General features: G+C 31.9%; 2 long non-coding RNA genes across 2 annotated transcripts; one reads left to right on the plus strand and one right to left on the minus strand.

Moving 5' to 3' along the window:
- Positions 1-3,991: 3,991 nt before the first annotated feature.
- On the plus strand, positions 3,992-8,792 carry LOC125581526. Its single transcript, XR_007319149.1, has 2 exons — positions 3,992-7,168; positions 8,032-8,792. It is a non-coding gene; the product is annotated as an uncharacterized LOC125581526 (long non-coding RNA).
- An 8,279-nt stretch (positions 8,793-17,071) lies between these two features.
- Positions 17,072-19,007, minus strand: LOC106380878. The gene is made up of 2 exons (XR_002655761.2): positions 18,234-19,007; positions 17,072-17,660 (listed from the first exon to the last, which is right to left on the minus strand). It is a non-coding gene; the product is annotated as an uncharacterized LOC106380878 (long non-coding RNA).
- Between the last annotated feature and the right edge of the window lie 7,014 nt (positions 19,008-26,021).

Genomic DNA, 26,021 nt, shown 5'->3' on the forward strand with positions numbered 1-26,021 from the left:
CCCCAGCTATTATTCAGAGTTTGCTCCTCTTCCTGTCTCTGTAAAAAGAAAAAAAGTGTAAGAAAGAACAAATAATTAAAGATCTTTAACACAAGTGGAGTAAAGACAGCTGTTATAAACACATCTAGAGGTTATAAAAACTCAGTTAAGAGTTTTGACCTTTTTTTGGTATGGTTTTTGAATTGTATCTGTCAGCGAAAACAGCCAGTGAAAGAGACGCTTCACTGTCTGGCTTGTCATGTTCTGCATAACAGCACAAGTTCAAGAGCTCTAGCTTCTGGAACTGGTTGGCACTCACATCAAGACTCTCAATGAAACAAGAAAAAACAAAAGTATAACTATGATTGCATACTTAATTGCTAATCAGAGAGGCGAAAAATTACATAAGATGCATACTGTGAATCAGACAAAGCTCTAGGAACTTTTTAGCTGGTTCCTCTACAGATCGTTGATTTTGCACATCCAGCTCTTCACGGTGATAAGCTGCAACTTCACCTGGAAAGCATATAACACAATACATGACAACCATAAATAAGCAACGAAAGAGTAACAAACATAAGGATTTTGAATGAACCGTGTAACAGAAAAGAAAGGCATTTGAGATATGCGCTTATAACGCTCATTTGCTTAGGGAAAGAGGGACCATATGGTTTGTTTCAAAAGCTTTTATGAGGTTATCTCTTAAGATAACCATCATTTATCAATTATCATGCAACGCATAAATTCTTCCGCCTCACACACTTTACATAGCGAGGACAAGTACATTGAACGTGAAATTCTCTGGAGTATGGCCCTCAAGGACCATAGCTTCATAAATTCTTAAAGCTTCTTTTAAGCATCACATCCTTCAATAATTGTATATCAGCGTTGACTCTACAATGCCATTTGGGCTAAGAGCAGCTCAGTAAATTCTACACACTGTCTCCTCAGCAGTTTTAAAACCTACCCACCATGCAAAATCCATTTTATAATGCGGAATATGTGACAATATGAGGATCACTACCATCTTTGGTCATTTTATTAAGCATCTCAACCGCTTATTTCAATTAGCCTTTTTTTGGGGCAAAATTCAATTAGCCATTTTTGCATAAGCTATCAATCATTTCAGTGTATGTTATTTGCCCAACAGCGATCCCATTTATCTTCATTCTCATGTAAGAGCTTCTCGCTAGATCAAACTCTGCATGATTACACAAGCCATCTAAACGTATTCACATAGCTAACTTTACCAAGAATAAGGCGGTGTGCTTCCATCATATAAAACATCTTCAAAGCCTCTTTAAAGTTTTCCTCACTAATGTGTCCATCCTTTGCCGGCTCTGCGACCACCCGGTCCAATCCCGTATCCTGTCAGATTTATATATATTGTATATACGTATTTTATATAAACATAAATATTTTATTAGATAAATAAACTACAAGGGCTCAGTTTTACATGAATTTTCAATTGTAAAGTCTTATAAAAATTATAAATTGTAAAATTGTTTAACAAAATATAATTTTTGATGGTCCAAAAATCTTTTTGCCCTAGGTTCCGTAAAAATATTGAACCGGTCGGTCCATCAAAGGAAGTGTTGAAAGTAACATACACAAGTTGAGCAATGAGTTTATATAAAGTTGCTGGTAATACGCCTATACTGAAACGTGTAATATCAACATGTGGGTAATTTGAAGGGGTCCCAGAACTAGAAGGATCCGTGTGTAACGACAGGCTGAGATTAAACGGCAGGAGAGTAGAGTAGGTGAAATGTCGATGACTACTTAAAGTTTTGCCTTGCTCAATTAGGTGATAGTAACTTCCGAATCTCAAGCGTGGCTCCCTTTTTCAGCTTAATATTTTTTTCTATTTTATCAATTTGTTTACTCATTTACTTATTACTAGGTGGATGCCCGCGATTTCGTGGGTTAAATGTTTTATAACAATATATTTATTGTAACTTTCAAATTAAAATATGTTTTTATCAATTATGTGTTTTTTTGTTAAATATTTTTCTAAGAATAATTTTTTTTTGAAAAAGATAATATGACTATTTTAAATATTTTTTAATGTTTTGTTTTGATAATTTTACTAAAATTAGTTATATACAATATTCAAGATTCAGTTTTAATAAAACTACTTAAGTTTTGAAGGTGTATAATGTTGAAATTTTTTATTTTAAATAATTTGTAGCTAAAGTTTTATGTCTTTAATAAGCTTAAGAAGTTAAAACAATATAGTTGTTACAGATTCTCTACATATTCATATCCAATTACATAGGCAAATAAAACTACTATATCAATTCCATAAATTATTTTTGAAATATTTTATATAGTTTATAAATACAAATATAAGGCTTTATATAAGAATATAAAATTATTCTATCGATTTTAATAATTTTTTTATTATATTATGTAGTTTATAAATATAAAAATCGATCAAACATCATTACTTTTTCTATAGTGTTAACAATTAGTTACCATAAATAATTATTTGTAATATTATGTAGATTATTTGGTAAGTGATATTGACTGTTTATAGACTTATTTTTTTTTAAATCTAATTAAAATAAATAAAAATTAAAAATTATCGACCATTCAATTTATAACATTTTTAAAGATTTCATCAATGATCGACACATAAGAAAAAATCTCTTAAGTAACTTCTCAATTAATATATAGTAGCATAGTAGGGTAATTTTTTTAAATAGATTGTATAAATTAACTTATAAGCTTTTATAGATGACTTACAAATTTTTATAATAATTTAAATATATAATAAGCCAAGATAAATATTTTTATAAATATTTTTGTAATTTTATAAAACATATTATGTCAACTTTATAAGACATTAATAGTTATTATAATAGTTTATATAAAACTAGGACCGGCCCGCCCTACGGGCGGAATTTACTTTACTTGTAAACTCGAATTTTATTTTTTTGTATGATTTGGTGGGTTGTGTTTTAGGTTTACATTTGCAAGAAATGTGTATAATAGTATTTATTGTCTAGTAGAAAATTTTAAGTGATGAAGGATATTATATCCATTTACTTAACGTTTGATGTTTGCTTATTTTTGTCACTTGTTTTTGTTTTTTTTTACTATTTGTTGTCAAATATGTTTTTTGACATTATATTATTTTTAGTTATATTTTGTTTTGTTATGTTTTATAATGAGAACACATTTTATATCATCTTTGCATATGTCTACCTAATTTTTTTTTTTTTATTATTATTATTAGAGATTATAAGGTTGTATTAATATGATATCATTTTCATGATTGAAATGATATACTAAAATTATTTCTGTCCTACGTGGCGCAAGCAGGAAATAGTTATTATTTTATTTTATTTTTTGTTATGTTTTATAATGAGAACACATTTTATATCATCTTTGCATATGTCTAACTAAAATTATTTATTATTTATTATTATTGTTAGAGGTTATAAGGTTGTATAAATGATATGATTTTCATGTTTGAAATGGTATACATTTGTTAAATGTTTGCTCAAAATTTTTATATAGAGTAAGTATATTCGAGTTTTTATTGTTGTGGTTGGGTTTAGTACTCAAGACATCGATTATTTTACATTTTGTATATATTGAATGTACTTGTATATTTAATAAAATTTTATCATTCAGTTTCAGTGTATAATTAGTGGTTGTTTTACTTATTCTATTACCTCTTATATTGTTTTCATTTGCTATACCGAGTATTATTTTAATTTTAAATTTACGATAAATTTATTATGGGACAGAAAAAACATAATATAATATATGCATTAGTTAAAAATTTACTTGAAATTCTTCGCTTGTTAACATGTTTTGATGCTGAAAGAGAGCGAGAATGATTTCTTTTTTGAAGGGTAAGGCTAATGAAAAATAAAATTTCCTTCTATCTACTTCATGCGTCTTTTAATATGTCAGCCTCCCCGCCCATTTAAGTCGGATTGGCTCGACCCGGATGATTCAAGTCGGGTGTTTTTCACCGCTCGCTACAGAAACCTAAACGCAACGTTTCAATAGCACTATTGAATTTTTTTTTAGGGAAGAAGGGAACAGAAGAGAAGAACAGAAGCATCACCCTTGGGTCCCCCTCTCTCTAATCACCGTCTCTATTTTCTCTTCGCTCGTGCATCTCAATCAGTTGGTGTACTTGGTTCCGTGTAGAAAAGTGTTTGTGATATATAACATCTAAGAAAAAAAGGTTTTCGGAGTTCAAGCGTAAGATTTGATTGAATGGCTATGGTCACTGAAATCGCCACCCTTGAGGAGAAGTATGTTTTGATTTTTTTTTTTTTTGTTTCTCACCTTTTTTTGCTTGTGTCTAATCTTTTGAATTAAGACAGAAAAAAGTTGAGATGTGATATTGTCTGAAACCTGACATGGAAGTCGATGAGCTCTTCTTTTTTCTCTGATTTTGATTTGGATGAACGAAATTATATACTCTTTTTGCAATGAATTTAGACTGCGCTTTGATTCAGTGTTTTAATTTGGTGTTCTTTGTCTGAATATCTGCCTTGTTCGCTGATTAAGGATCTGTTTTGATTCTGTTATATATTTTTTTGCTTTAAGGAACTAAAAAAAGAACGTTTTTTTTAAGTCTTCTTCTTTTACTTGGGGGTGAACATATCTGTTTCAGGGTGCTTTCTGGATCAGATTAATTTTTTGAATTCTGGTAATTTGGTTTAGTCTTGGATCATAGATCTCTTGATTGAAGTTAAGTAGGATTCTTAATAAGCTACAATGTGTTTATCTTTGGTTTTAGGTATATCGAATTGTGTAAGAAGCATGAAACCATACCCAACACTTCCATTTTATCTGCCTTCTCTGAGGTTTGCTTACCTTATCCTTTTACATATGATATATGTATTGCTTCTGTTTCACTGTTACTCTGTGTTAACCTTACAATTGAATCCAATCAAATGAACTTTTCAGGCGGAGGATAAAAAGTCAAGGAATCAAAGATGCACCATGAACCTTTTAGTTGACAGAGTGATGTACGATGACTTTCACCCGCTGCTTGAGTTATGCAATGAGATCAACGCATCTGAGGTAGAAGGATCTCTCTCTGTGAGATCCTCTTGTTCTCTGGAAGATCAGTACGTATTGTCCTTGATACGTTCTGTCATTCAAAAACTTCATCTTATTGATGTACACGATTGTTTTGGGAAAACCTTATGGCGGTAAGCAATAGACTTTTGTCTTCTCCTTTTATTTTTGCATTATTTCTTAAGTTTTGATTGTTTTTTTTTCAGGGATGTCTTCTCTCAAGGCTTGAGCTGCGAAGTTTTGAATGTGAGGTCTTTGCATTTCCGTAAGCTTAACATCGTTGGAGAGTTCGCACAGCTGCACACCCTTATACTCGATTCCAACCGTGTGACTGGTTTTGGTGAAAGTTGTTTTTCTTGCATGCCGAACTTGACTTGTCTTTCGATGTGCGACACTGTTGTCTCTGATCTTTGGACAGCAAGCGCTGCTCTCTTGAAACTCCCTTCTCTTGAGGTGCTCTGGTTTCAGATTTGGATTTGTTGCAGTGAATCTTCTACCGGTGGTGGTGGTGGCTCTTCCGCCGCCCCACCACAGAGGAATACTACCAACATCAAGGCGGCCGCCGCGATTGGAATGCAGCTTGTAACGGTTCCGATTTCCTTTCGCCGGCGAGAAGAAAGCCAGATGAATCGAGGCGAACGACAGCTCGCACCAGAGATTGGATGTGAATATTCATCTCCCATAACTCTCTCCGAACTTCATGGCCGGTGTAAGAAATCAGAAGTTGAAGAACTCATGTACCCTAGATATCGATTCTAGAAGACGAAGACGAAATCTATTAAGAAAATTAGCCCACTTAAAACGACCCGTTGACTTACTCTTTCTCATGATGAGCTTAACACAGAAACCGTGTTGAATTAAAAGCCCAAACAAATTTAAACCGTAAATAAATGAAACACAGAGTTTTGGTGAAGGAGACACGTGTTGCGCTGTCAGGAGCCGACTTAATGACGTGGCGTTCTACGTGGATACCCCAGGAGTGAAGCAAACATATATATATATATATATATATATATATATATATATATATATATATATAGATATAATGCTTTAAATAAGAATATAAAATCATTATATTGATTTATATAAACTGTTTGCTGTTTATTATTTTATGTATTTTATAAATATAAAAAATTGATCACCATTATTACTCTTTCTATAATTTTAACAATTAGTTACCATAAATAATATTATGTAGATTATTTGGCAAGTAGTATTAATTGGTTACAAACTTACTTTTTCTTTTTACATCTAATTAAAATAAGTAAAAATTAAAAATCATCGACCAATCAAATTATAACAATTTTGTAAGAGTTCACCTATGATCGACACGTAAGCAAAAATCAATAAATTAACTTCTCAATTAATATATAGTAGGATAAATTTTGGCTCGGAAATAGCAACAAAATTGCATATTATGTCATGTAAAACTTCAGAGCAATAAATTTATAGTTTATAAACTTCTATAATCAGAACTGGAAAATTGTCGACAAAAAAATTCAAAACATATTCTTACATTATTAGAAATGGAAAATTGTTTACAAAAAAAATTCAAAACAGTAAATTTTTATACTTTTATTATTAGAAATGGAAAACTGAAGAAACATGTTACCTTATTAATATTATCGTATAAAAACTTTGAAACGAAACTGTAAGACGAAAATTATCAGAAAAGAAAATTAGAAGTACATAAATGTGAAAGCGAAAAGGTAGGAGAAGAGTTAAATGGAGAGAATCTCTAAATGTGTAGAAACTTCCAGCTTCATGGCTGTAAGTAATTTTAGGACCATTTTCAGCTTTCTCTTTTACCCACTATACCCAGTTTCCATTTTCTGTCACCGTTTGTAACCAGTACATCACTCTCCTCCATTATAAATCTGAGTCACATACACATCCTCACTGCTTACTTAGACCGCACGTCACACTTCTTCTTCTTCGTCTAGGAGAAGAAGATGAGAAAATGTTGACAGAAGAAAGAGAGCACAAGCCGGGATTAGCAAAAAGAGAGTTTTGCCCTTGTCGGGAGTGTGCTCTCTTTACTTCTGCCACCATCATCGCGTGTGAGCGTAAGTTAGTGTTATATACACACTTTAGAAACTACGGATGTTTCAGCAAGGTTGCTTCAGTGTCAAAGAAGGTAAGCAACTTCTTGATTTCTTCATTCACAGTTTATATTTTCATCACGGATATGTAAACCCTACCGGTTTAGTTTTATCTTCCGGGCCACATACATGATGAACATCAAGACCTTCAATATATGTCTATATGACTATATATATACTTCCTATTCTTCATCAACTTTGAACTAGGGTTTCTTTTGATTGCTCTGTAGTATCACCATTCCAAAAATAGATCTGAAACTTTCCTTTTTGAACTTGCATGGATTCTAAGATGGATTATGAAATGATAAACCTGATAATCATTTTTTACTGATCTTGAAACTGGTTTGCTATGTAAAACTAGATGAGCTTTTGGTCTGTGGACTCAGAGAATGAATTGAAAAACGTAATAGTTCAATATAAACTCATTGAACCAAAGTCGACCACACATATTGTTAATCAGCGCCGGCTAAGATTTTTTCAAGGCCCCGGGGATTTTTCTTTTTTTAAATGACACTTCAGAAATTTTTTTTGTCCTAAATAAAATTTCAACAAACAAATTTTGAAACTATTTTGTATGAGAATTATGTAATTTTTTTTGAAAATACGTAAAATAAAACTTGGTTAAAGATATACATCTAAGTGTTTTAGTTCTTAAATCAATTTTATTCAAAAATATTAAGATATAAACTGTTTAAAAAAGAATTACCTGAGTAAAAATATATTTAAGGGCCCCTTTTATTTGTGGGCTCTGGGGCATTGACTCTTTAGTCTTTACCCTACCACCTAAGCCGACCCTGATTGTTATACAAATCACAAAGATAAATTAAGATACCAATACTGTCTAGTATCTGAAGAACGCCGTCTTAATATCTTTGTTTCATCATCGGAACCGGAGTAGGCTCAACCTCCTCGTTGTTTAGTATCTAAAGAACGCCGTCTCATAGATGATCTCACATTATTATCTAGAAGAGCACACATTAGCCCAACGAGCAACAGCTTCTTCAGAATTCCTCATCAAACTGGCCTTTCAATCTCTCATCAACAGCTTTGACGACAACTCTTACTTCACTGTGTAATCTCCAAACCCAGTCCACTAGATTCACAGTCTTCTGGCCCTCCGATTCTTTGTCTATTGCCCTCTTTCCACAAGTGACCTCTGGAATCAGCAGTCCGTAGCTAAACGCATCTGTTTTCTCAGTCGTCGCAGAGCCGTATTGGAGATACCCCATCGTGACAGCAGTCAAGGTCGAGATGGGGCTTTTATCGTGCTCAGTGAGCCTAGCAAGACCAAAATCGCAGAGCCTAGCGTTGAGGTTTACGTCAAGCATTATGTTGCTTGTCTTTATGTCCCTGTGAACCACTTGCTGCCAGTGCCGTGTAAAGGTTCATAAAGACATAAAGCAGTTTAAAAATTGGAGGCCTCTATATGTAAGTTAGAATATATAATCAATATAGCCTAGTATATATAAACTTGTAAGCTTTTATTTGAGGAAAAGAAGTAATAAAGAAAGCACATCAAAACTGAGAAGTGAGAAGCTAACTCATGTTAACATATAGAAAACACATGGAAGCCAATATGACATAGTTCATTTTACTAGTTATGGGGCTCTTAAATTGTACAAAAAATCTAGAGGCCTGAGGCAAATGCATTTTAAAATACTCATTGTGCACCGTGCACGGCTCTACTTGCTGCTCACATTTATGATGAAGATAAGATAAAGTTGAAGCCAAACTAATTGATATGTTCAGCCTATGTGACCAGTAAAGAGACAGTTCCTTTTTCTAATTCTTGATACACATGCGCAAACGCTCCTCGTCCAGTGACTCTACTCGAGTGAAACCCCTTTTGTAGCTGCGTAAAGCTCTGTAGCTAAACTGTCTTAGACCTCTGGTGAGCTCCGTCTGATGCTCTTTCTATGCTTTCACGCCTCTCCATTTCTTCAAAGTTAAGTATTCAAAAACACCAAGAGAGCTAAGCAGAAGAAGACCTGTTTCTTTCAGCACCTGCCTCTTTTTCCAACTAAGGAGAGAATCCACAAACATAAGAATACATATGTATAAAAATACAACTATCCGTTTTGAATTAATGTGAACCCCAATGGGATTGACTCATTAACTAATTAACATAACACCCATTCACTAATTAGGAGGTTTAAATTTTCTAAAATATATTTTTCAAAGTAAAAATTTAATTTTAATATTAAAAAAAAAACATTTTAGCTTTTTCAGTATAAATGTAAACAATTTTTCATAAATACATTTCTTTTGCTTATCAATTTTTATTTTATTTTTAGATTTAGTTAAACTATATAAATAAAATTTTTTTGTTTATTTTTATTATATTTATGACTACGTTTATGTATATATATATTTAAATGTTTACATTTTTGTTAATTTAATTAACTCAATAAGTCGAGTAATAGTCGTTCAACAAACACATTTTATGGTGATCATATATGAATAAGTTTACTAATTTAGTAATTTGATTAATTTTTTTCATATGAATTAATGAGTTAAAGCATAATTAGAACACTTAATTAACAAATATATTCACAATTAGTTTGAGATATTTACATATTTTTATTTTTCAATTCTAAGTTAATGAAGAAAAATTATATATTTATAATTATATTATTAGTTTAAAAATTTCATTCATAGTGATATATATAAGTTATTGTTATATTTAAAGTACCTTAAAAAAAGGTAAGACTTCATAAATGAAATTTAACATATCATAACAAAAATTAAAACATTTCATCATACAAAGACACAAGGTTAAGATCCGCACATTGCGCGGGATGAACATTATGTATACAAATTATTTTTACGTATTTTATTTATTTTGTATTCATTTACGTATTATGTATATAATCAAACTGGAGTAAACACATATATCAAAGTAAATAAATCAAAGAAATCATTTTATTTATTTTATATAGTATATAATTAAATTTTAATGATATTGACACATATATATATAATATTTAATCTGAATATCTATTAAATGATGCTTCATATTCATATGAGTTTATGATCATTTGTATCTTTTATAAAAAAAAGTAAAACAATTGTTCACAAATTTTTTTTGTAAGACTTTTAACAGTTTTAATAATTTATGATCGTTTTAAAAAATACAAAATATAACATATAGGAAAATATATATTTTTTATTTTATGGTTAATGTGATTGTTTGAATTTTTTAATAATATAAATTAAACAAAAAGGATGGAAGACACAAAAATTATTATCAAATATTTATTATTCAAAATCATTAATTTTTATATATATGTTAATCATATTAGAAAATTTCGTATCTTTTTTAAAGAAAAATATAGGGAATATTTTTATATGTATTACTAATCAGTTTGATAGTTATTTTAATAAAAACTATAATATATATATAGATGAACCAACCTATTTTTTTAAAGATTTTGAAATTCATCGTGGTGATGACACGTGCCTACACTCAAAAGTTGTAATGCTCCTCAATTAATATATAAGGGATGCGATCTTTTTCTAATGAAAATGAACGTGATAATGAGAAATAAGCAAAATTCATAAAATCACTTCTCAAATAATTAGCAGAAATGTAATTTGACTTGTGAATTAAGACATGTCATTATTTTGAGTAAGACATGTCATAATTTTCACTAAAATATCTCATAAAATCACTTCTCAAATAATGACTACAAAATTCTTGGAAACCAATTTTTTTTTGAGACACTCGACTTTGATAATAGAAGGTTAAATACAAAGAGAGTGTATACACAAACTAAAGCTGAAGCTACTTTAGATTTTAGTTCCTCATTTCCTGCAAACTAAAGCTGAAGCTACTTAAGGTTTGCCTCCTCGTAGTTAAATGTTATTGCGACCGGATTTACGCGGCAAAAGAACTGCAAATAATATTATTGAGAAAACTTGGAAACATTTTTATATATATGTTCAAATGTAACCGAGAAATTTTACCTTGGGGTTATATTGCGGGAGCTTTTCGCAGGGAAAGTAATATTCAGGTCACGTGTTTGTTGGGAATGGACGGCAAGAAGAATATTGTTCTTGCTATGTAAACAAGAAGTTTTAGTGAACAAATGGTAATGACTCAAAGAATTGAGAGAAGGAAGAAATTTACCTGGCCCAAGTAGGAACAAATTTATGGTTCTTCATGTTGTCTTCCTCTTTACTTTCGTCCTCTGAGCATTTGTATGAAGACATGTTGTAAGACTCTTCAGACATTTTCACTTGATTGCTTATTACCTATAAGCACCAGTTTTGTTATGTACTGAGATTGGTCTCTCATCTCTTAAGAACTCCAAATCTCTAAGAGATGAGAAACTTGTACCTTGATATCATCATCTCTTGATGCATAGGTGTCGTCGTCAGGGATCCTAGTATTTGCCTCTTCTCGAATTTTCTCGGCATTACTATGTTCTTCTTTAAGTTCCTTCTGTGCTTTTATCATTGCATCCAGTCATTTCAAATTTTTATTTGCTCAAAAGTTTCTAAGAACAGAACAAGACGAGGGGTCTTTACCATAGCTTGTCTTTTCAGTTCTTTTTCAGCTTGTAGTTTCTCATTAGGCTGTTTTTTTTGTCTCTCCACTTTTGCAACTTGCTGTCTTTTAGCTTTCTTCAACTTTTTATTTTCTTCCCGCTGCCTCTTCCTATCCGCCATTTCAATTTTTTTTCTCTTCCGTTCTTCTTCTTTCTTTTTCTTCTCCATCTCTTGCTTCAAAGCAATTTCCGCTTCTTTTTTCTTTCGCTCATCATCTTTCTTTTTCTTCTCCATCTCATGTTTTCTCAGGTTTTCGAGTTTCAGCCTTGCCCGCTCAAGCTTCATAGCTTCTTTCTTCATCTTACGGTCATTTTCTTTCTGCTCAGCAATCCGTTTTGAAGCCTCTAGGGCCTTTACTTTGACATCCCTCTTGCCTAAGGAAAGCGTAGATACAGTTCATTCAGACAAATAAGTAACTCTAGATGGAAAAATGGTACCTCCAATTAGTTCCATGTTGGAATTCGAACCGGTTTATAACAATTTATAAATCAAGCTATGAATTCAGTTGCCTAGAATCTCATGTAAATACTGAAATAAATCTAGATCTTACGGTTTTGAATATACCTGGTTACTCGCAGCGGAAAGATGAATAAACCAAGTCGAGATTTCAAGCACTCCAAACGCCGTGCCTCTACCGGTATCCACACGCACACAAACTGGATCGATACGGGATGCTAATGTCGTCGAGATCAAATCTCAAAGAATTTGACAAACTCTTTTATCGCTTAGGGTTTCGTATTGATCGGCCACGTTTTTGTTCCACGCAAAAACATTAGCCCCACGTCCTCTTATCTACCTCACATTATAAACCTAATTAGGTTAATAATGGGCTTAACCCAAAGTCTTAAAGGGAGGAGTAGGCTTAACACACCTTCATTAACATGTTTGACATGCAAACATATATTATACTAATATCATATATTTGTATTATATACATTACGCAGCAATAAATATAAAACCATATCCAGTCTGCTTAGGTGTGTGACCCTGTAGGATCATATAATATTAGCAATGAATTCTCAATTCATATATTATAAGTGGTTTCTAGCAAAACATTATAACCACCTAATATTATACGACTGTCGAATCTTGACGTTACGACTTTAACAAGAGTAAGTACAAATGATTTTAGGACATTCCCAACAATCTCCCACTTGTACTAGAATCATCTATTCTCATAATCCTTTTGTCTCTATATCTCGATCTCAGCATAAGGCAAGAACTAGTGTCATCCTTATTAAGCTAGATCATGTTTATCGAACTCTAACATTATAACCACCTAATATTATACGACTGTCGAATCTTGACGTTACGACTTTAACAAGAGTAAGTACAAATGATTTTAGGACATTCCCAACAATCTCCCACTTGTACTAGAATCATCTATTCTCATAATCCTTTTGTCTCTATATCTCGATCTCAGCATAAGGCAAGAACTAGTGTCATCCTTATTAAGCTAGATCATGTTTATCGAACTCTGATTTATACTGATAAAACAAACGACTGACATTCACCTCGTTTGAGCATGGCCATGCATTTCTCAGTATCAAATCTTCGATAGGCCCAGAGATATTTATCTCCCGTTATATGGGAGGGACAAATCCCATCTTGTTCCCATCTTGTTCCATCCCTGTTCCTTACAAACTTCATAGAACACCTAATCAATGCCTTTATAATCACCAGTTACGGCTGACGTTTGACAAGGTCAAAGTGAACTAATCCACAAGTAAAGAATCATGACGAACTCAGGTCTAAGGACTATACTCTATAGTCATAATGAGAAACTCTTATGACACTCATATAACAATCTTGTAGAGTTCTCATAGCCGGTCATTCCGATCATGTGTTCTCTAACACATATCCATGTGATTGACTTCAATACCACATATTGAATGACTCCATGAAACTTAGTCATCAATCACCTCACATACTAGTCATTCTCAGTTATTAATGTCCCAAGTTAACAACCTTGACTAGGGACCTCAATAATTTATAACATCTCTCACCTATAGGGTTTCATGATCAAGTCACGTACTTGATGACCTATAAGAATGATATAAATTATTTTGGAACTTTTATTTAATTATCCAATAATAAAATAAATCTGAAACAATTTCATTAATTTTAAAACATAACCAAATGTATGTAAACCTGAATCAAGATCACATCTTAAGAAACTTTATGCCTATAGCAGTAGTATGACTCTCATGCTTAGGTCGTGGAAGAGGTTTAGTCAATGGATCAGCAACATTTGCATCCGTTGAGACTCTGCTAATCTTCACATCTCCTCTATCGACGATATCACGAATGAGATGATATCTCCTTTGAATGTGTTTGGATTTTTGGTGGGATCTAGGTTCCTTCGCCTGTGCGATGGCTCCATTGTTGTCACAATAAAGATCCACTGGGTTAGAAATACTCGGAACCACACCTAGTTCAGCAATGAACTTCGGAATCCAAACAGCTTCCTTTGCTGCTTCAGAAGCAGCGATGTATTCAGCTTCAGTTGTTGAGTCTGCTACGGTGCTTTGCTTGGAACTCTTCCAACTCACTGCCCTTCCATTAAGACAAAAGATGAAACCAGATTGTGATCGGAAATCATCTTTGTCCGTCTGAAAGCTGGCATCAGTGTAACCACTCACAACAAGTTCATCACTTCCTCCATAGACCAAGAACTTATCCTTAGTATTTCTCAAATACTTGAGGATAGTCTTGACTGCTGTCCAGTGACTTTCACCTGGATCAGAATGGTATCGACTCGTCATGCTCAAATCACGTGCGACATCTGGACGAGTACAGAGCATGGCATACATGATAGATCCTAGAGCAGAAGCATATGGGATTCTACTCATGCGCTCTCGCTCATCATGTGTTGACGGACACTGAGTCTTGCTGAGAGTTATGCCATGGGACATCGGCAAGAAGCCTTTCTTGTAATCATGCATCTTGAATCTATGCAAAACCTTATCGATATAAGTATCTTGACATAATCCAATAGTCTTATTTAATCTATCTCTATAGATTCTTATTCCAAGAATATATGCAGCTTCTCCCATGTCTTTCATTGAGAAACAACCTCCAAGCCAAGTCTTTACAGAATTAAGCATAGAAACGTCATTTCCAATGAGAAGTATGTCATCTACATACAACATTAAGAAAACAACTGCGCTCCCACTAGTCTTCTTGTAAACGCAAGGTTCTTATTCATTTCTAATGAAATCAAACTCTTTGATAACCTCATTGAAACGAAGATTCCAGCTCCGAGATGCTTGCTTCAAACCATAAATGGAACGTTGAAGCTTGCATACTTTCCCACTTCCAGGGACTGTGAAACCATCAGGTTGTGTCATGTACACATCCTCTTCGAGATTTCCATTAAGGAAAGCTGTTTTCACATCCATTTGCCAAATCTCATAGTCATAATGAGCAGCAATTACTAGGAGAATCTGAATGGACTTAAGCATTGTAACTGGTGAATAGGTTTCATCATAGTCAATACCATGAATTTTTTTGTAACCTTTAGCCACCAATCTAGCTTTGTATATCCGTATATTACCATCCATGTCAGTTTTCTTCTTGAAAATCCATTTACACTCAATGGTTTTAACACCATCATGTAAATTAACCAAAGTCCACACTTTGTTTACTGATATGGAGTCCATTTCAGATTCTGCGGCTTCTCGCCATTTATCGGAGTCTGGGCCCATCATAGCTTCCTCAAAGGACGTAGGTTCATCACTCTCTATTACCAATAGATCATGATGATCTGTCACCCAAACCCCATATCTAACAGGTTCGTGACGTGTCCTTTCGGACCTACGTACCTCAGGTTCCACAAGTGTAGATTCTACGACTCTTCATAAATCTAATTGATCATCTTCATGAGAGGATGAAATATTTTCTTGTGCTTCTCGAACTTCTTCGAGTTGTACTTTACTCCCACTGTTCTTCTTAGAAAGAAACTCTCTCTCAAGAAAAACGCCACTACGAGCAACAAACACTTTGTTCTCAGTAGAGTTGTAAAAGTAATAACCTTTGGTTTCTTTGGGATAACCAACGAATAAGCATTTATCAGATTTTGGTCCAAGCTTATCTGTAAACATACGTTTGACATAAGCATCAGAACCCCAAATTTTCAGAAAAGACAAATTTGGAACTTTTCCAGTCCACATCTCATATGGAGTCTTTTCAACTGATTTTGATGGACATCTATTCAGCGTAAACGCAGACGTTTCTAGAGCGTATCCCCAAAAGGATGGTGGAAGATCTGCATGACTCATCATAGATCGAACCATATCTAATAAAGTTCGATTTCTCCTTTCGGACACACCATTTCATTGTGGTGTTCCTGGAGGAGTGAGTTGTGAAACAATTCCACATTCTCTCAGATGATCATTAAACGCTTGACTCAAATATTCTCCACCTCGATCAAATCGAAGAGCTTTTATTTTCTTGTCAAGCTGATTTTGTACTTCATTCTAAAATTCTTTGAATTTTTCAAAAGATTCAGACTTATGTTTCATTAGATAAACATAACCATATCTACTGAAGTCGTCAGTAAATGTAATGAAGTACTGATAGTTTCCTCTAGCATGTATACTCATTGGTCTACATACATCAGTATGTATAAGTTCCAACAAGTCTTTGGCTCTTTCACCGTGTCCAGAAAAAGGAGCCTTAGCCATTTTACCCAATAAACAAGATTCACATTTTTCATATGATTCATAATCAAATGAGCTCAAAAGTCCATCACTATGAAGCTTTTGAATGCGTTTCTCATTTATGTGGCCCAAACGACAATGCCAAAGAAAAGTCTGATTCGTGTCGTTAGACTTGAATCTTTTGGTACTGATATTATAGACATGCACACTTTGGTCTATAATATAAAGTCCATTCTCTAATGGACCGCTACCATAAAAGATATCATTACGATCAAAGGAACAACACTTGTTTTTGATCGAAAACTGAAATCCTTCCAAATCCAAACAAGGAATGAAAATAATATTCCTACTTATAGCAGGTACATAGTAGCAATTCTTACACTACAGGAAATGTGGTTAGTAATAGCGGACGAAAAACGCTATTATTTTGGTTTAATAGCGTTTCCTTGGACGCTCTGACATCACCCGTTATAAAAAGTCCAACCCTTTTAATAGCGATTTTCCTCTGTGCTATTACTAAGTGTATAACAATAGCGCTTTTGTGTTCGCAATTGTTAGTATTTATAATAACGTTTAATAAATGTTATTAGAACCAAATAATTTGATTTTTCCTAGTAGCAAAGATAGCAAATGTTTCGTGTTATTAATTAGTTTTATAATTATCCCAAAATTAATTAATAATAATTATTGAATTGATTTTTAAATAATTAATTCGAAAATATGAAATAAAAACAATATAAATTATTAAAATTCCAAAAATCAATATAATTATTCAAATCCCATAACACAACATTATCACATTCATACAAACCATCACACAAGCATACAACATATCATCAATCTACCACTAATAAACCTTCACAATCATCCCTAACATATACACTATCATCATCCATATCATCACCCATATCATCAACTTCTTGGACAGGTAAAGGAGCACCACCTAAATCCTCTTCTGTTTCCAACTCATGATAACCAGATTTCGATCTCTACCTGTCGAAAAAAAAAAAAATCTAAGCCTCTGCCTACAACCCTAATTCCTCCGCCTCTAGCCTCCAGCCTCCAGCCTCCAGCCTCCAGCCTCCAGCCTCCAGCCTCCAGCCTCCAGCCTCCAGCCTCTAGCCTCCAGAGCATCCGCCTTCAGCCTCCAGAGTGCTGTCGTCGCATCACCACAGAAAAAACAGAGCACGAGTTATGTTCTGTTCTTGAATCACCAGCCCTTTGTCTTCTCGTCTCGAGCCATGCTTCTTCTGATATGGAGTCGGTGGTGAGACCACCACCACCAAGCTTCTTCAGCCTCCTCCACTTTATTTAACTAAGAACACAAACGCAAAACCAGAATCAGAACACTAGGATAGAGAGAGAGAGAGAGAGAGAGAGAGAGAGACAGATCGTGCGAGAGAAGTTAATTCTTACATAATCTCAGACAAAACAAAAGAAACAGAGATGGACGTTGATTCTTACATAATCTCAGACAAAACAGAAAACACCAATAGAGACAGATTCAAAACGAAATTCAAATCTCAATAAATCAGATTGATAATCAGAAACAAGTTGATAATCAGAAACATAAACAATAGAAAAGAAGCGCTCAATCTTACACTTTAACAGAAACAGATCAAAACGAAAATCAAACCCACCCTTCTCAGATCAATTTCGAATTCAACCAAAGACAAGTATAAATCAAAGAGAAATTTCGAGAAGAAGAGAAGTTTCGATCAGACTTGTGAGAACAGATTAAACACAAAAACAAAATCAGAGAACCTTAATCTATCAGATTTCGACAACCACAACACAGATCTATCAGTTCTTAGCATGAATATGAAGAGATAAATAAAAAATCAGAGAGTTTAGAGAAAGAATAAGAGAAGAAGAGAAGGAGGCCGACGAGGAAGAAGAAGAAGAAAAGGAGGCCGAGGTTTGCTAGGGCGTCGAGCACAGTACCCAGTCGCCTTTCTCTCTTTTTTTCTGACCCCTCTCTCTCTATCTCTCTCCAACGCGATCTGTTCTCAGAAAATAATTGAAAAAAAAAATCTCAAGCGTTGGCTCGTTATGATCTAACGGTGCAGAGGGTGATCCGCGCCAAACCAATAGAAAACATGGGGGAAAGATAGATAGGAGATTGATTTTGGAACTTTGATTTAAAAATCAATCAATGGCTCATAAAAAACAGTACAAATTATCTTCTTATGAAGTATGTGGTTTGAAGTTTAGGGATTGAAGTTATATTATGAATATACTGATTTTATATTTAGATTTTATACTTTGTATAATTTCATAATTTAGTATAAAATAAGTGTTATAATTTTAAAGTGTTATGATTTAATACTTTTTGTATAGAGTTTGGAATATGATATAGGGTTTGGAGTTATAAGTAAGGCTAGGGGTATGTATATGTAGGGTTTGTATTATAATCTTTAAACTTGAATATTTCTGTATGATATATAATCCAAATGTTTGAATTAAAATGTTTAAAGTTGAATATTTATGTATAAAATGGAATTTAAGATATAGGGTATTGAGATATGTAGTTAGGGTTTAGGGCATGTTTAGGGTTTAGAACTTAAGGTAAACAGGTTTTTTATTTTATTTTTATAATTTATTATTAGTGTTGGATTTTCTTTTGGGCAAATCTCCAAAATAGCACATTTCTAAGTTTATATCACAAAATAGCACTCAAAAACTAAAATGACCAAAATAGCACCTTTCTAAGTTTATCCTTTGAAAATTTTAATTTTTTTATTTTTCAAAATTTGAAATCTTATCCCCAAAACCTCATTTCTCAACTCTAAACCCTAAACTCTAAACCCTAAACCCTAAACTCTAAATCCTAAACCCTAAACCCTAAACTCTAAACCCTAAACCCTAAATCCTAAAATCTAAACCCTAAACCCTAAACTCTAAACCCTAAACCCTAAACCCTAAATCCTAAACCCCACCCTTTAACTCTAAACCCTAAGTTTGTGACTTTTGATAAAACATTAAGTGCTATTTTTGTGACTTTTGACCTTGAGTGCTAGTTTGAAAACAAAAACTTGATTTAGTGCTATTTTTGTCTTTTTCTCTTTTCTTTTTATCATATTACTTTTGTGTTATCTTTAGATTTTATGATTTAATAGTGGACTTTATGATTAAATTTAAAAATTTAAAGTCAAATAATTAAAGATTTGAGTTTTAAAAATTTGTATGCAATGTTTATGGTGTAAATTTACGATTTAGTGTTTGAGGTTTATAATTTAAAGTTTAGATTGTATTTTTAAAATGATTAAATTTTGAATTCAAATTAAAGATTAAAGCTATATCATGAAAACATTGAAGTTTTAAAATTAGGTTTAGGGGTTAGGGTTGAAACCCTAAACTTTAAACACAACTCTTAAAACTTAGATATTTTATTATTTTAATCTCAAATCTTAAGTTTAAATTCAAAATTTAATATTTTATAAAATTAGTTTCAAATATTAAATCTAAACCTCAAACCACAAATGCTAATTTAATTCCTAAACATAATTTTTATTTTATTATGAAATTTCAAATTCATTGAAAAATCATAAAAGAATGTTATTTACAATCAAATTTTTAAATATAGCCTGATTCCACTTATTGAACAATCATATAGTTTTCCATAAAAAATTTAAACATGTAAACATGAATTAAAAGCATCAAGCTCTAAAATATGGATTTGCTTAAGTATAACCATAACCCCACTTTCTCACATAAGGAAAAGGCAAACCACTAAAATGAAAGCAAAGAAACTTCGCAGTTGTTGAGATCAACCTGTGTCAATGAATCAAGCTCATGGTTCCAAGCTCCCTCTCTGCTGCCGTAACAATCAAAGCACCATACTTTTATCTAAACCGGACTTAACATGAGAAAACTGGTGCATTTGGCAGTTTAGCTACAGCTTTATCCGTAGTTGAAGCCGCCACTACAAGCCAGAACACGACAAGAATAAATCAAAGAAAAAACTTTGGCCAGGTGTTCTTCATGACCAAAACAGACAAGAAACAGAGTAAATACATAAAATGTTGCCAAGCAAAGACTTAAAATCGTAACATAGAGAATATAGGTGAAACAAAAACAAGGAAAAAGCCAAACTTTATCCAAGAACCGGGCAAAAAGATAAACTTTAGCCATGAATAGAGATTCTGGTGTTTGTAAGACTTCGAAAATGATTAAATTATTGAACTGAGATATGGAAGATGAGAGAACAAACCATGATCATTGCCGGAAGACTTAGCAACTAGCAAGCTGTTCTCGGAGAATTCTGTGTCATATGAAACTTAAAGACAAACAAGAGATGTTTTTGATGAATTCTGGATCCTTCTTTCTTCTTGTCAGTCCACAACCATTTTCAACTCTGCTTCTCAGAAACCTACTTGTCTCAAGTCCACCTTTGTAGCCTGTGTGCATAGTTATATCATCCACTTCCATTTCTAAATCAAACATACAAAACACCCACAAATCATATCATCAGCCATCAAGCATCCAAGAGAAACTCACCAGAAAGTTGGAAACTTTTAAGGTTATTTTACAAACCTTAATGGCAACATAAGTAACTCCTTTGTCAACACATAAGTAAGTCCCTGAGCGCCGAGTGTTCTTCTCCGAGAACTTCCTCAATATCTCTTATGGTTCCGCTGCATCAAACCCACAAACAACAATAAGATAATCCAAACCCAAATATCAATATCCCGAAGGTTGAATCAACAGGGGATTGAAGAAACTTTTACATTGGTGGGTCTGGAGGGATTGGTGGCTCTGGAGGTTCAGACGGTGGTAGAGAGAGCAGCGGCTGATGGTGGTGCCACTGCTAGACGAAGCGGCGGCGGGGACGTCTCCGGCGAGATCTGAGTTGATGGTCGCAAACTCAGTGAAAGAGGATGGAGGCGTGCGTCGTTATCATCACCAGTCTGTACGCCGTCGTTCGAGGCTCGTTCATAACCAGAACCAAGAAAATGACATAAGAAAAAAAAAGCAATTTTTATCATATCGAAATATTTTGTCAAAGCCAAATTTCGCTAAGGTGGCTAAAAAATTATTTTCCCGCGATAACAAATATAGCGTTTAAAATTGAAAAACGCTATTAAAAAAGCAAGTATTGTTATATAATAGCAAAAATGTCATAAACGCTATGATCTAATGCTATTAATACCCACATTTCCTGTAGTGTTAAGTTCTAAAACCAAGCCTGAAGGTAAAGACAAATGAAATGTTCTCACGGCTAATGCAGCAACTCTTGCTCCATTTCCCACCCGTAGGTCCACTTGACATTTCTCCAAAATTCTACTGTTGCTTAGGCCATTCATATTCGTACAAATATGAGCACCACAGCCGGTATCCAATACCCAAGAAGTAGAACCAGAAGTAGTAACATTTACTTCTATAACGTAAATACCCTTAGACGATGTTTCAAAAGTCTTTTTCCTTTTCAGATCTTCCAAGTAGGGTTTAAACTCTTGTTTGAGAACAATTCTCGGGTTTTGATACCATTAGAGCAAATTTGATCCATTCAATTTGTCCTTCTTAAGGGCATATTGGAATGAAAATGAGTTGTGAGGAGTTAACATTGCTAGAATAGAGGAATAACGAATATTAATATGATGTTCAGGAATTAGAGAAATCTTAACAATTAAGAAAACTCATATTATATTCAAAACATTTTTCTCAAACTGAATATAATATCCAAGATCCATATTTCACTAAAATCCGAGTGAGCTTTGGTTCACGCCCGAATGTATAGCTATTTAGGTAAGCAACACTTTACTAATTATATCCAATATAATTCTTGGTTGTCAGATGACATCTTATGTCTTATCCAACCTATGTCTCTAAGCCCAAAACCGTTTTGATAGCGTAGTCAAGTAAACCAATCTTAATTCATATGGTAACCGTTACCATCCACCTCACTCATGTAATTGCAGACACCTTGATTTGGCAAGCCCATCTTACAACGAAACGAGCCTTGATGGTTGATAAGATTGGGTAGACATCAAAAATACTTGAAATTTATTGAGGAATAAATTTTAATCCAATTTACTTTTATATTTAAAATTTATATCTAATATAAAATATAAATATAACTAATACATATCTTATATGTACTTTAATTGGATTACAAATAATTAAAATAATTTTAATCTAATTAAAATAAATTAATTATTTATATATTTGATTTTAGAATTTAATCTAATTAAAATCTAGTCAAATGACCAAATTAATTGGACTGACCGGTTGAACCAATACTGAATCAATCGGGTTTCAAAATTTGCATATGCGAATTATAACAGTTGAAAATCACATGCTTTGGAAATCACATACATGTATGTATTACAATAATACTTGTTAACCTTTAACAATTAAACATGCATGAGCACATTACGATACGTACACGTGCGACAAACAACATATGCAATTCATTGATATCTAGCTAGTGCATATTACTTTATTCAAAGCACTAATCAACCGCACGAACATTTCTGGGTGACTAAATTAATATTCTTGCATGAATCATTAATTTCACATGTACAGATTGAAAATATCTACGAATGTCAATTCAAATACAATTAACTAGGATAAGATCCGCGCCTTGCGCGGAATTAAGTTATTATTTTTATTATATTTTGGAGAATGAAACAATAGTTTGGCTTCATTTGGATTAGGGGTGTTCAATCCAGATATCGGGTTGGTTTCGATTCGGTTCGGTTTTTTTCGATATTTTGGTTAGTAAAATATAACTACTATTCTAAATCCATATTTACTTTGACTTTAGTCTTTCACATACTTTTGAAAGATTTCAAAAGGACAACTAAATTGATCAGCCAATCTTGTTGTTTTAAATCATTAGTATATATATATATATATATATATATATATATATTATTTAGTTTGAATATTTATTAAATAAAAATTCATATGCGTTATATTTTATGATCATTTGTAACTTATTATAACAAAAAAAATAATCTATTGATCACAAAATTTTCAGAGTGAGAATCTTCAAATTTCTAATAATATATAGAAGTTTTGAAAAATTCAAAATATAACATATAAGAAAAAATATAAATGTTTTTATTATATATTTAATGTGTTTTTTTAATATCTTTTAATAATATAAAATTAAAAAAAGAACTAAGATACCAAAATTGTTATCAATTATTTATTATTCATAATAATTAATTTTCATATATACGTTAATCATATTAGGTAATTTCGTATCTTCTAATTAAGGAAAGTGCAAAAACAATATTTGGTAGATTATTTATCAATTCGAATATTCGATAGTTAGTTTAATAAAAAATATAATGTAAGTTAAGATGGACCAACCTATTTTTTTAAAAATAGTATATTTTATATAGTCATTTATTAAATGAGAATTTATAATCATACACTTCTATGATCATTCATATCGTTTTATAACTGAATATTTAAATCATCGATAACAAAATTTTCAATGTGAAGTCTTTAATAAGTTTATAATTTATAAATGTTTTTGAAAATTCATTGAAAGTTTTAATATTAAAATATTTATGTAATCTTATGGTATATAGTTTAATCTATATATATATATGTTTTATTATTAAATGATATTTTTTACTCATATGGTTTTAAAATCATGTGTATTTTCTTATAATATTAAATAAAAGTTCATATTAATACAATTTTATGATCATTTGTAACTTATTATGACAAAAAAATAATCTATTGATCACAAAATTTTAAGAGTGGTGATCTTCAAATTTCTAATAATTTATAGACGTTTTGAAAAATTCAAAATATAACATATAAAAAAATATAAATGTTTTTTATTATATATTTAATGTGATTTTTAATATCTTTTAATAATATAAAATTTTTTAAAAAGAACTAAGATACAAAAATTGTTATCAAATATTTATTATTCATAATAATTAATTTTCACATATATGTTAATCATATTAGGTAATTTCGTAGCTTTTATTTAAGGAAAGTGCAAAACATTTTTTGGTACGTTATTTATCAATTCGATAGTTAGTTTAATAAAAAGTGTAATATAAGTTAAGATGGACCAACCTATTTTTCTAAGAATAGTATATTTTATATAGTTATTTATTAAATAAGAATTTATAATCATACGGTTCTATGATCATTCATATCATTTTATAACAAAATATTTAAATCATCGATAACAAAATTTTCAATCTGAAATCTTTAATAAGTTTATAATTTATAAATGTTCTTGAAAATTCATTGAAACTTTTAATATTAAAATATTTATGTAATCCTATGGTATATAGTGTTTAATCTATATATATATATATATATATATTTATTTTATTATTAAATGATATTTTTTACTCATATGGTTTTAAAATCATGTGTATCTTCTTATAATAAAAATGTTAAACCATTGATCATTAATTTTTAACATAATAATTTTAATAGTTTTAGTCATTTATTGTCGTTTTTAAAAATTCAAAATATAACATATACGAAAAAATCTAAATTTTACTTTTATAGCTAATTTGATTGTTTAATTTATTTTAATAATATAAAATTAAACAAAAAATGATGGAGGAGATATAAATTGTTATCAAATCTTTATTATTAAAATCATTAATTGTCATATATATATTAGTCATTTATGGTAATTCCGTAGGTTTGATTTAAGGAAAGAAAATAACATATCATATCATTATATCATATAGTTTGACCAACTTATGTATCTAACAACATATAAAAATCGAATGTGGACCTACTTATTTTTCAATTGAATGTAATTGACTACCTAATTGAGTGCCACATATGCATTGGGGCCTATTTTAATTAATACAAAATTGAGGTTACATCTTTTCAAATGTTCCTCAATTAATATATAGGGGATTCGAAACAATTTCAAAACGAGCGATTACAATCAGATTATAATCCTACGATTTATATAAACACGATCAATAAACAATTTAACAAGATCAACCAAATTTTTTTCTCTATATCAATATATAAATAAAATAAGATTCAGTTTAGTATTAAACAAGTAGGCTCTGATACTACTGTTGGATTTCGAACCGGTTTATAACAATTTATAAATCAAGTTATGAATTCAGTTGCCTAGAATCTCATGTAAATACTGAAATAAATCTAGATCTTACGGTTTTGAATATACCTGGTTACTCGCAGCGGAAAGATGAATAAACCAAGTCGAGATTTCAAGCACTCCAAACGTCGTGACTCTACCGGTATCCACACGCACACAAACTGGATCGATACGTGATGCTAATGTCGTCAGGATCAAATCTCAATGAATTTGACAAACTCTTTTATCGCTTAGGGTTTCGTATTGGTCGGCCACGTTTTTGTTCCACGCAAAAACATTAGCCCCACGTCCTCTTATCTACCTCGCATTATAAACTTAATTAGGTTAATAATGGGCTTAACCCAAAGTCTTACTAAAGGGAGGAGTGGGCTTAACACACGTTCATTAACGTGTTTGACATGCAAACATATATTATACCAATATCATATATTTGTATTATATACATTACGCAGCAATAAATATAAAACCGTATCCAGTCTGCTTAGGTGTGTGACCCTGTAGGATCATATAATATTAGCAATGAATTCTCAATTCATAGATTATAAGTGATTTCTAGCAAAACATTATAACCACCTAATATTATACGACTGTCGAATCTCGACGTTA

The sequence above is a fragment of the Brassica napus genome, chromosome C2 (genome assembly GCF_020379485.1).
Source record: "Brassica napus cultivar Da-Ae chromosome C2, Da-Ae, whole genome shotgun sequence".
Lineage (NCBI taxonomy): Eukaryota > Viridiplantae > Streptophyta > Magnoliopsida > Brassicales > Brassicaceae > Brassica > Brassica napus.